The following is a 13,114-nucleotide window of genomic DNA, read 5'->3' as shown; positions in this document are numbered from 1 at the left end:
GAATGCTCTGTGAAGGATTCCAGTTGGCTGAGCCTCTGAGGCTGGAGAGAGCACCAGGCCCCTCTTCAAGAGGATGTGGGAACGTGCCTCTCACCACAAATTGTGTTGTTGGGGTAGGAGCAGGCTGCTGCCAACTGGGCCAGGGCACAGGCAGGAGGGGCGAGTGGTGGAGACATCAGGGTTAGCCTTGGTTGTGACAACCCCTGACCTGTGAGCATGGAGATGGAACGGCAGGCAACCCCAGTGGCCAGCTCTGTGCTCTCAGGTGTAACGCAGGAAGGAGAAAACACATGGCAGAGCACAGAGGGCGGTCTCTCTGGGAGCCATGTGCGCGGGGTTCCCTCAGGAAATGGCCTGAGAAAACCTCTGCAGATGTCCCTGTGTTACCATCATGCCCTGCGTGTTCGCTCAGGCACCTGCTCCTCTGACCCTTTCCCGGCTCCTTCTGGGTTCTCTCTTCTGGGGTAAATTGAAATGAGAAAGCAAGATGGTTCAGCAAGTGGTAAAGCTCAGATGGTGATGGCCCACCTTGCACAGACTGTCACCTTGAACTCTCACGTGTACTGATCAGTTAGGCTTTTGTGTACACTCTGTCTTTAAAGACCAAGAGCTTGAAAGTCACCATCATGATACAAATTGTCGCCTTTTCTTCCTGGTTATTCTACCAAATCGCTTTTGCACAAATACAGTGTTGACTTTGATGGCGTATGCATAAATGGATGAGGAAGTTGATGTGACTTTGCATGTGTTTCTGGCATTTGCTTTGCTATAAGTTTTTGACTTCTTGATGCTGATGGAATGGTGACAGGATGTAGAGAGTACAGAACACCAAAAACAGTCCTGAAACTACTTATTTTTGTTATTCTGTTTTTATATAATTTTCCAGCAAATTTAGTTTATATTTGCTTAGGATATAATTTACTTACCCTGAATTAATTAAATATACCAAATTGGAGGAGAGTCACTTACATTTTGACTAGTGAAGATGGAGATAACTGAAAGTTGTCTTCATCGATATCTTACTAATGACTTATTTGGATGTGAGGGTAATATTCAACGTACACACACCATAATGTAATTCCTGTCATTTTCCCTGTACCTCCAACTTTGTCAACTCAAAGAGATCTTAATTTCATCTACTACTTCTTACACTTATTCCATTTTCATAATATGAAGCAGCAAAAGAAAACCCACTTTGCTAAACACATGATATTTAAAATAAAAATTTTTGATGGCAGAGAGATACTGTTTGACATGGGAAAAACAAAATAGAAATATTATGTTCCCTTTTTTTTCAGCACCCAAATCCCTCTGAACCCACATCAACACACACACACACACACACACACACACACACACACACACACACACCCCAGTCTGGGCAGCAAGTTCCTTCTGTCCTTGATGAGAAGTTAGAAACTGAAAGTGTATGGTCTACATGGAGCGGGGTGGGGGCAGGGGTATGAGGCTCTGTGGGGATTTCTAGAGACTTCCTTCCCAGCATGTGAAAAGTCCTGTGTGAGGAGGATTAGAAGAGGAAGACTCAATAAATGAATCAAGATAGGTGGCAGCTGCTTGTCAACGTGGGATCCACAGTTGGATGTGAGGAAAGTAAAAACTGGATAGTAGAAATGGAGGATTATGGAAGATTCCACAAAGAGAGACGGATACTATTTTGAAACCTCACTCCACAGAATATGATGATGTGGAACCCTCTCTCTAACTTCCTCCATTCCCACTCTACCTCTTCTCCTTTTACTCTTTGAAGATATTGCATTCAGTATTGAGTAATCAGGATGAAAAATATGGTCACCTCACACCTCTTACCTCACTGTTTCTCCCATATAAGTCATAGCAACAAGACTCCACCATGAGACAAGCAAGTTCGCTCATCTCTCTCATCATGGCTCTTTACTGTAGGTTGCACCTTTTCTCGTTAAAGTTGTGATGTTCAAAATTTCAAGCCTTTCATGGTGTATATCCTGTTCTCAGCACCTAGCCACCCCTTTCCCACGCCCCCTCACCTTTCCCAGGTGCGTGATGGCTTCAGCTACTCTGGATCTTCACTATCCATTCATTTCTTCTGAGCGTGCTGTGACTCCTAGCTCCAGTGTATGGCACTTTGCCATTATCTAGTGCAAAGTCTGTGTTTTATTAAGATCACTTATTCCAGGGTACAATGATCTCAACAGTCTGCCCCCCAAACATGTACACTTGTATAGTTAGCAAAAAATTCTGGAGTTGGTTATTATACACTTACTAGGGGCCCAGTGCATGAACTTGTGAACCTTGAAAGAAACTGTGGGCCGCAAGGCTGCAGTGGGCACAGGGGCGGGGGCCCGGACCCTCCCGCCGCGGCCCCCAGTCCCCTCTCTGCTGGCAGCCCCGCTCCTGCAACTGCTGCTCCCATGCGCTGATGGTGCTGGCCCCACTCGCACCCACTGAAGGCACAGAGCGATTGGGGCCCGCACCAGCAGTGGGTGAGAGTGGGGCCGGCGCCCTCAGCAGGTGTGAGTGGCTGCTGCTGCCCTGATCACCCCTCAGGAGCAGGGGGAGGTGGAAAAGCCCTCAGGGGTGATCAGGGCCAGCAGTTGCTGCTTGTACCTGCTGATGGCGCTGAGCGATCAGGACCAGTGCCGGGCGCTGGCAGTGGGTGTGAGCAGTGGCTCCAGTGCCAGCAGTGGGTGCGTGCAGGGATGGCCTCAGCAGCAGGTGCGAGTGCTGGGCGGGACCGCTGGGTGGGACAGCAGCATGCAGGAGCAAAGAATTTTCAGTAACCACCAGAGGCTCACCCTGATGACAGCGACCGGTGCCTCGCCTTGGTCTGGCGCCCCTGCTCACCTGCTCCACCATCCCACTGTGGCTGACGCCCAACATGTTCTGTGCTCTGCCACCTGCTGCCGATGCCCGCCATGTTTTGCGAGCGCCCCCTGGTGGTCAGCGCATGTCATAGCGATCGGTTGCTTGGTTGTTTAGTTGTTCCACTGTTCAGTCTATTGGCATATTAGCCTTTTATTACATAGGATTGCTAATTTTATTATTAGAACTATTAATTACTTTTTTTAATCCTCCGCCCAGGATATTTTTTCTATTAATTTTTAGAGATAGTGGAAGAGAGAGGGAAAGACAGAGAAATATCAATGTGAGAGAAATACACCAACTGGTTGCCTCCTGCATGTGCCCTGACCAGGGCCCGGGTTCGGGAGAAGCCTGCAACCAACGTATGTGCCTTTGACCGGAATTGAACCCAGGACCCTTCGGTCTGCAGGCCAATGCTCTATCCACTGAGCCAAACTGACTAGGGCTATTAATCACATTTTAAAACAAACTTTTACATACAGCATCTCATTGGGCTGTCCTGGTTATTTCTTATTTTGATAGAAGGCTAAACTAAGTGCAAGCATGTGGTAGGAAGGAGTATTGAACCTAGGTCTTCTCACTCTAAATTCTGTGTCAATAAACCATAGAAATCATGCCTTTCTTTTTTTCTTGTATAGTTACTATTTTGAATTTAAATTCTTTTAATAGTTTCCTTCTGATCCCAAACATCTTCTGTTAACCCTAGTAATTGACCTTCTGTCCAAGAATCCCTAATCATTATAGGTGCCTGTTAACATTTTTGTTTTGTGCATGGAGGTGATCATAGCAGATCTGAGATAAGCAAGTAAACAGAGCAAGAGTAGGGGACAGAGTAGGGCTCTAAGCCAAAACATCTGATTGACTTTGAAACATCACAGGCATTCTGGAAAGGGGAAACAAGTAAGAGGAGACAAACAATTCTGCTTGCTTTTTTGATGATTGGTCTATGCATGTGTTGCTGCAGGGGTGGGATATTTAAGCAGACAACTCTATTAAGTTTCTTTTCCCCCAAACTATCCACTGAGGCAGACATGAGTCATCCAACCAGCATTTCAGAGGCCTAGTGCCCCATTCTGGTTCAGCCATTGTCACCCTGGGATGGTATTTATGGTTCACCTGGCTTTAGTTTGGAACTCATTACCAGAGGGAGGCTGAGGGTGTGAACCAATATGACTAGGGAATGAGGCTATGATTTGGGAAGGCCCATGGCGAAAATGAGATAGATGGCAATGCATTCATATAAAATAGACTTTTCTGTCCAGATGATAGATAAGAAAAAAAAAGTTTGCATCTATGGTTAATTCAAAGAATAGAATAAAAAATGAAACAAACCAAAATCTCTTCCTGTTCTGTAATTTTCTAAATACTAAATGGTTTTCTAAGAATAAAAATACCACAGGGATTTACTTATTGTTTTAAAATGTTTTTCCTTTTAATTAAACAGGCAAATTTTATGTTTCAGATATTTTACCACAATACAAACATTTAGAAAAAAAATAGTTTACTATTTTTTGAGAATTATTAAATTAAATGGAAATGCTGTAAATAATAAAATTGCTTCAATATTTTCCCATGGTGACATGTTTTCTTTCTTTTTGTCTGAGTTATAGTGATTGGTAAATACAATGGAAGTGATTCAAAAAGGAGGAGAAAATAGCATTTCAATAAGATCATGCTTATATATGAACATTTTATTGTCCAGCAATATGTTCATTTCATTCAAATGTTTTTTAAAACTTCTATAACATTTTAAATGACTTAAGTGTGGCAAAAAGACAACAATGGGTCAATGCCAAATTTCTAATATGAATAAAAACAATAAAAAACTACACCACACTGACCCAACCCCCTCTTGCTGTGCTCTTCAAAGGGTTTCTTTATGGAGAATCACCAGCCCAGCCAGCCATAGCTACTACTGGGAGGGCGTGGCATCCCATGGTGTATACAGGTAACAAAAATGATTAAAAACCTGGATCCTCTAGGATCCTGGATCTGTCTTGCTCTGATCCTCATATTTTTATTTGATTTGCCTCTTGCTCCAACAGTATTTGGGTGGAACAGACCCAGGGACACCTGACCACCCTCCAGCGTCTTTCCCGTCATCACCTTCAGAACCACCTCAGCTTCTGAAACCAGACAATACTTCTCTCTCTCTCTCTCTCTCTCTCTCTCTCTCTCTCTCTCTCCCTCTTCCTTCCTTCCTTCCTTCCTTTCTTTCTTTCTTTCTTTCTTTCTTTCTTTCTTTCTTTCTTTCTTTCTTTCTTTCTTCTTTCTTTCTTTTCTTTCTTTCTTCCTACATTAACTTCTTATTGCCAAACAACATGAGCTCCCAGATTTGTCAGAATTATTCCACAGAGGTGGAGGCTGCATCAACCACCTTTCCAACCTGCACCTGTGGGCCTCCCACACCCACTTCCCTCTGGGCTTCTATTTCCGCAGTGACAATGTGGCTTTGGAGGGCGTGGGCCGCTTCTTCTGTGAGTTGGCAGAGAAGAAGGGAAAGGGCGCTGAGTATCTCTTAACTATGCAAAACCTGCCCTGGTGGGTAGGAATAACAGGGTAAACAAATGTATTTTGAATAGTCTATTTTGCGGGGAAGATAGGGAAAGCAGAGGGTATGGTAGAGTTATCCCCAGGGGAAATTTTCCATGCTCTCTGACCCAACCCATCTTGGGCTCAGTGGATAGAGTGTCAGCCTGCCCGCTGAAGGGTGGTGGGTTTGATTCCAGTGAAGGGCATGTACCTCGTTTGCAGGCTCAGCCCCCACCAGGGAGCGTGCAGAGGGAAACCAATCGATGTGTCTCTCTCACAGTGATGCTTCTCTCTCTGTTTCTCTTCCCCCTCCCATCCTCTCTCTAAAAATCAATGGAAAAAAAATATCCTCGGGTGAGGATTAACAACGACAACAAAAAAGATGCAAAACCAGCTCGGTGTCTGCATCCTCTTCCCGGACGTGGACGTGCTGAAGTCTCCCCAAGATGAGTGGGTGACACTCAGGACGCCAGGGAAGCTGCCACGGCCTTGGAGAGGAACCCGAGCCAGTTCCTTCTGGAGCTGCAGGCCCTGGGCTCTGCCCGCGCAGACCCTCAGCTCTGTGATTTCCTGGAGAACCACTTCAGTCTTTCATAAGAAGATGGGCGACACCTGACTCACCTCCGCAGGCTGCCCCCCCAGGCTCGGCTGGGCCAGTATCTCTTAGAAAGGCTCACCCTAGCATGACCAGGAGCCTTTGGAGCCCAGAGGCCTTTGAGGGGACCCTCTGCATTCCCCTGGTGTCTGACTTTTACCCGAGCCACTCCCCAAAAGCACTAGCCACTATTTTAACCTCCCTGGAGCCATCTCGTATGCATCGGACCAAATGGAACCAGTAAAGCTCTTTGCAGGAAAAAGAAGAAGAAAAAGAAGAAGAAGAAGAAGGAGGAGGAGGAGGAGGAGGAGGAGGAGGAGAAAAGAAAAGAAAAGAAAAGAAGATAATAAACATTACCTTAGAATCATAGTGTTTGAGAAAGAAAAATTTCCTAAACATCAGCTAACTCAAGCTCTGCATTTTACAGAAAAGGAAACAGGGTAAGTGACCTTTGCGAAGTCACAAGACTGGACTCTGGGTCTCCTTGTGCAGCCACTGGGCTTCCCACTGCCCTGAGCTGCGTGACCTGTGGGGTCGCAGCTTCTACTGCAGCTGTTTCCCAGGCACAGCCCCACCAACAGCAGGGGGCTCCTGGGCTGCCTTCTGGGCGCGGAGCCCACAGCAAACCGTGAAGAGGTTACTGTTATCCCCACTTTACAGATACGGGAACCAAAGTGTGGGGGCGGCGTGGTAATTCACCCAAGACTCACAGCAGGTGAGTGACAGAGCCCCCGTTCAAACTCAGATCTTGAGTCTGGAGCCACAGTCTCAACCACAACCCCTGGGACCGCAGCCTAAACCAGGCCAGTGCGCCACCGTCCTCCCCCACGTTCTTGTTCTTAGAATGTCCACCGAGGCAGCTTCTGCTAACACACCAAACAAATGGAATATTCTGCCTACTTCCCCTGACCTCTCTTGCTAACATGCATACAAAGGGAGGGAAAACCTGATTCTATGGGCACCTTAGGACTAGAAAAAGCTTCAAAGCAATCGCCTGCACTTAGCACCCAGACCACTAGGTGGCAGTGTGGCTGCCCCCTGAGGTGGCCATAACTTTCAAGGCTGTAGGATTTCCCCAGAAACCAGCCTTTCTGAGCTCGGAATCCAGGGAAGGGGCCTCTGGATGTGGGCAGGAGCCGGGGAGCATTTGAAGCCCACAGTAGTTAAACACACGGATGCAAAGGGCAAGTGGGCAGCGTGGATCTGAGCCTTTCAAATAAGTTCCCAAGAGGCAGGAAATCCTTCGCAGGCTTTTCTCTGTGAAAGAGAAGGCTGACCTCTCCAGGGGGTCCCTTGAACACAGCTCAGTTCCTTGGATACTCATGATCACCTTTCACAGAGCATTTTTAAGATGTGGTTTTATTGAAAAGAAACCCCCCCCCCACCCTTCCCCTATCATTCATCATTAATTTCTTGGGGCGTTAGACTATTTGAAGTTTGTGCCTCGCCTTGTAGATTAATCTCAGTAAAACCTCTCTGACAGCCTCAGCACGGGGCAGGAAAGCTCAGTCATGACTTTGCCTGTGTTCACAGACCCACGTATTTTCCTACACAGAGTAATCTCTCTGATGCCAAAATATCAAAAATGGCAAATACTCTAGTATTATATGTTATCACACAATAAATGTATGTAATTTTTATACTTACAACGGCTCTCTGAGGTTAGTGCTATTATTATTATTTATATTTTATTGATTTTTTACAGAGAGGAAGAGAGAGGGATAGAGAGTTAGAAACATCGATGAGAGAGAGACATTGATCAGCTGCCTCTTGTACACCCCCTACTGGGAATGTGCCCGCAACCAAGGTACATGCCCTTGACCGGAATCGAACCTGGGACCCTTGAGTCCGAAGGCCGACGCTCTATCCACTGAGCCAAAACGGTCTTGGTGGTTAGTGCTATTATTATCCTCATTATGTCAGAGGAGGACACTGAGGCACAGAGAGGTTAAGTGACTCCCCCAAAGTCACACAGCCGGTAGAGGGCAGAATCAGAGGCCCCTCCTCTCCTTTTAATTACTGCACTATGAGTTTACTTAAAGGAGGGGGGGCGGAACAAGACCTTGTGAATTCTTTAGAAGAGGCAGCAATTCATACAAGAGAGCCAAAGGTCCTAACCAAATGTGGGAGTTACTGCTGCTCTGAAATGCTTCCCGAGAGGATTTGCAGCCCTCTGCCATCCATTTCCTGGGATTCCCGCGAGAAGGCAGGGTTGGTTGATGGCAGCAGCAGACCCCCTCTTCTCATCTGTGTAGAAATTTCGCATGAATCCCCACCCCCGGCCAGATCTTAAGGTTCAGGGGAAAAGAAACTTGTTCCTTCTCATCACAAAAGACGGATGAGCACGCGCTGTCAGGAGCAGGATGAAGCAAGCTGTCTGTGCCCAATGGGATTCCGTGTCTGGTTTGGGGCAAGCCTTCATCTCATCCCAGCGGCACCAGCGGTTGGAAGAGGAACACGTGAGAGGCCCTATCCAGTTACAAAGCGGCCGATGACACACTTTTATCTGCCGATCACCCTTCTGCTACAATGAGGCTGGGTTTTCCTGCCTGACTTCCGCCTCTCCAGCTGCCTTCCAACCCAACGTGCCTCTCTTTCAGCCTTCCCAGCCAGCAGCACAGTCTGTGCCGCCCGAATCTGGAGGGGGCACCTTTTCCTGCTGTAAAGAAAATGGCACACTTATTTGAGAGAAGAAACCTGGGCACAGCTGTTACCTGACTCCGGCAGAAGGAGGTGGGAGCGGGGCCTCCTGCAGTGGGTTTTCCTGGGCCAGGGCGGGCACCCTCTCACTTTTGGCTGTTGTGTCTGCTCGGCACGGGGAATCCAAGGACTGTGGCCCCTTCTGGGGCCTGGCCTCGGGGATGTCCAGGGGAATGGCTGAGTGATCCTCCTCGCCCTCCCCCCACCAGGCTGACTTAGACAAGAAAAGTGCTATTATGTCCTCAGGATATTGAGCAAGAAGGAGGAGAGAGAGGGGAAGTGGAAAGTGCCTATTCAGCCTGGACACTTCTGCTGACATTCCCACCAAGCACGTGATATTTTAAAGAGCAAAACCAAAACCTGCCTGCCACCAGGGCATGTGGGGAGAAGCCAGAAGGCTTTGGCTCTGCGATCTGTTTGCATAGCAGTGCTGTCTCCTGCCGTGGAGGTCAGTTAGGGAAGTCCACCCCCATACGAGGAATATTCAAATAAAAATCCATGCTAAGAGACCACCATTGGAACCGGGTGGGATGTTAACAAATTGTTTTTGGTAAATTAACCTCCTTTACCATTCATTCATTCATTCATTCATTCATGGACTCATCAGTCATGAACATTAAGCGCCTACTGCATGGGCCAAGCACGAAGCTGAGATGAGACAGGTGAACAGTCAAGGCTGTTCCTCTGAGTGGTTTGTAATCTTGTACGGCTCATGCCGGAGATGGCCACACTCCTCCCCAAACACTCATCCTCTGTCTATAGGGGGGATTGGAAAACGACGGCAACCTGGCTTACGGCTTGTTTTGCAGTCTCTCAAGCGAAGAATGGTTTTTGTATTTTTAAAGAGTTGCAAAAAAACAAAAACAAAACAAAACACAAAAGAAGAACAACAATACATAACCAAGACTCTACGTAGCCGAAAATACTCTCTGGCCCTTTGCAAAAAAAGTTTGCCAACGTCTGTTCTATAGTAAGGGAATTCTTGCTTTTGAGCCAGGAGTACAACGAAACTGAATAGAACATTGTCGAGCCCTTCTGGCCACTAGATGACTAAGTTTTGGCTAATGGGATCAAAGCCGAAGAGATTTCTGTAGCTACTGGGTGGAACTTCCCCTCCCTGCAGGCAGGACAGCTCTGTGGGCCTGAGCCATCCGGTTCATTGATGACGTAGGGCACTGCTCCAGGGATGGCAGAGCCAGAAGTCAGGAGGAGCCTGGGCCCTGCCCCAGGGAGCGCTCTACCATCTCTGAATTTTGCTGGATGGTTATGAGGGCAGTAAAGAAAGGGAGAAAGAGAAGAAATGTTCACTTTTAAAAGTCAGTCTAACTCCCCTGTGAGGCTGAAATAAAACAAAACCCCTCCCCCAAATCCAGAATTTGCCTTGCCCCCATGGAATGCACCTCCTCTCTTTTTCCCCCACCTGGTTAACTCGTATTCATGCCCCAAAACTCAGTGTAGGAATCACCTCCTTCTAACTCAGCCCCTCAAGATCAGGTCAGGCACCCTCGCTCTCTGGCTCCTGTAGTGTTTTTAGTTATTGGAGACAGCTATGCTTCTCGCACTAGACCTTGAGCTGTTTAAAGGTGGAGACTATATCTTATTTGTCTTTAAAAAATATATTTTTATTTATTTCAGAGAGGAAGAGAGAGGGAAAGAGAAACAGCAATGATGAGAGAGAATCATTGATCAGCTGCCTCCTGCACGCCCCCTACTGGGGATTGAGCCTGCAACCCAGGCATGTGCCCTTGACTGGAATCGAACCTGGGACCCTTCAGTCTGCAGGTTGACGCTCTATCCCCTGAGCCAACCCAGCTTAAGGCTCTTATTTCTCTTTGATTCCTAGCTCCCAGGACAATGCCTGGCCCACTGCAGGTGCTTTATAAACACTGTTGAGTGAATTATTTTATTAGAGGCTGAGAGTGGCTTCCTGGTGTGTTGAGCAGATGCTTTTTTTTTTTTTTTAATGCATTTATCCCAGGAAAAGGTAAGTCTAACAATTTATACCTCTGAGAGGAAGAGGTACATTTTGCTTTCCAAAATGAGGGAGAAGAAATGTACATATTTGCAAAGATTGTATTTTTAAAATTTGAATGTTTTATTTGAATTGGATGGTAGTATTGTTTGCTGACAGTGTCTGAAAGGTTTGAAGATTTAATAAAAAGCCATGAGGAGAGTTTAGTAACATAGTTATACATTCCTGAAGTAAAAGGAAGTATAGCTACTCTCTCAAATCTACCTTATTATGTAAAAATAACCCTTCCTTTTGTTCTATTTTTATATAAGTGTTTCTCACAAAGGAAAATTGTGCAATAATCTATTTTTTTATAACAATAATATGATAATGATAAAAATTTCATTTGGTTTTCCCCATGCCCCTTTATGTTACGTGGTTTATAATCAATACATGCAAAAGCCTATTTTACTGTATACTCTGGATATATGCAACCAATTTTCTGAACCAGCAAATTAATGTAAGACTTTTAAGCAGTAGTACTTTTTCCCTTCACAGGGATGGGGAACTGTTTTTCTGCCAAGGGCCATTTGGATAGGATATTTATAACATTATCTGCAGGCCATACAAAATTATCAACTCAGCCCTAGCTGGTTTGGCTCAGTGGATAGAGCATTGGCCTACAGACTGAAGGGTTCTGGGTTTGATCCCAGTCAAGGACACACACTTCGGTTTCAGACTCCATCCCCAGCCCCAGTTGGGGTGCCTGCATGAGGCAACCAATCAATATGTCTTTCTCACATCAATGTTTCTCTCTCTGTGTCTCTTCCTTTCCCTCCTCTTTCTAAAAATCAATTGAAAAATATCCTTGGGTGAGAATTAACAACAACAACAAAATTATCAACTGAAAAATTAGCTTGCTATATTTGGTCAAACACTTAATTAACTCGTCCTTAATGCCTTGGCAAGGCCAGACCAAATGATTTCGAGGGCCTTATACAACCCGCAGGACAGATGTTACCCACCCCTGATTTAGAGGAAAGAATACAAAGTATGAGGGGCATATTGTCTTCACAGATAATCCCTCTTGAGATGGTGTTAACCAAAGGTGGAGCAGGAAAAAATTACTTGCATGATGTAATACTGGGTTATTATTCGAATATCTATTTTTCATTAAATTGTAGTTATTTATTAAAGCTTTTCATAAATTACAAGGAAAGCAGAGCAATAAAATAAAAGAATGATTCAAAGGTTTCTTAAATCAAGTGTTATATCTTACATGTGCTGAAGAATGATAGCTAACACCTCAGTGCTTCTGGATACTTTATTAAATGCTCAATGCTCTCCCCCTCACTCAGCAAAATAAATTCTAAGCAAATGACGGTCTCAATGAATAGCTCATTCTGTGTGGGTTTGAATACTATGCCTTTTCTCCCCCATCCTGTGCAACTCTATTGCACAACACAAGGAAATAAAATACTATAGGAGGGAAATTAGTGAGTTACATAGTGTGGGTGGAGGAAGTCAGCTTACTCAACTCATCACTGCCAGTATCAGCATCTGTTTAGTATGTCAGAATTTTTGTTTTTATCATTCAGGCAAATTCTTTTACTCTTCCTATCTCATCTCATCCTCCCCTCTACCCCAGATTGAGAAATCTTATCCTAGTTCTATCTGGTCAATCTAATTACTACCTGAAGCATTGGCCTGTTCATAGACATGCTTGCTTGTTTGCTCTCTAAATTAGAATGTTGTACTTACGATTGTTCTTATACTTCAGCAATGATAACCCTTATTTCCCCTCAATTAAAAAATGATACCATTAATATTCTAGTTCTTAAAGGAGTAAGAGACATGAAGTCTTCGGCCAATCTAGCCACCTCTGAGGAGAGAGAGGTGACCTGAGTCTGCGGCTACGCCAGGTCTGCTGCATCGTTAAAGCCTCCAGGGACTTGCTCAGAAAGCAAAGCATGGACGTGTTTGGGCGTGAAAATGACCTGGCCTTGTGTCAGGCTTTATCACAGACTGATGGCTTCCTTCCCTTCAAGGATCTGGGTGTAGTGCAATGACAGAGGGGGTGGGCTTCAGTCTTCCGCTTGCTCAGCACAGGAGTGCAACTGGCAGGAGAGGCCCCAGGCTAAGGAGCAGCAGGTAAAGCACAGATGAACCCATACCCTCTGAAAGTATGCCTGGTGGTCAGGAGCTTTGTCTTTAAGCCAATCACGCCCCGATCCCACGTCATCCAAGGTGTGTATTCCTAGAGTGAGTTGGCTGTCTGCTGTCAGAAACCCACACCCGGACATACTGACAGTCAGGGCGGGAGTGGATCGCCATGAAGGAGAGAAGCCAAGAAACAGGTTCTGCTTATTTTCTGACTTTGACAACGGCTTCCCCTTCCTCCCCTCAGAGTGCTAGAAGGGCTCCCGGTTCAGACGTGAAAAAAAGGGTGTCTTTTTTCTACTTTCCTCTACCCTACC

At 45.8% G+C, this 13,114-nt stretch overlaps 1 protein-coding gene across 7 annotated transcripts in view; it reads right to left on the bottom strand.

Moving 5' to 3' along the window:
• Positions 1–13,114, bottom strand: part of FYB1 (FYN binding protein 1) — a 140,666-nt gene that overhangs the window by 86,319 nt on the left and 41,233 nt on the right. Inside the window, exon 1 of one of the 7 annotated variants that reach the window (XM_079796929.1) lies at positions 8,701–8,850. The exons of the other annotated variants lie outside the window; for them this stretch is intronic. The gene's annotated coding sequence lies outside the window, so the exon portion shown is untranslated. Of the gene's footprint in view, positions 1–8,700; positions 8,851–13,114 lie in introns of those variants that run through there. 7 annotated transcript variants of the gene reach the window in all.

The sequence above is a fragment of the Cnephaeus nilssonii genome (assembly GCF_951640355.1).
Source record: "Cnephaeus nilssonii genome assembly, chromosome: 2".
Lineage (NCBI taxonomy): Eukaryota > Metazoa > Chordata > Mammalia > Chiroptera > Vespertilionidae > Cnephaeus > Cnephaeus nilssonii.
Note: the sequence above shows the minus strand (reverse complement) of the source record. Positions and strands in the feature narration are given on the sequence as shown.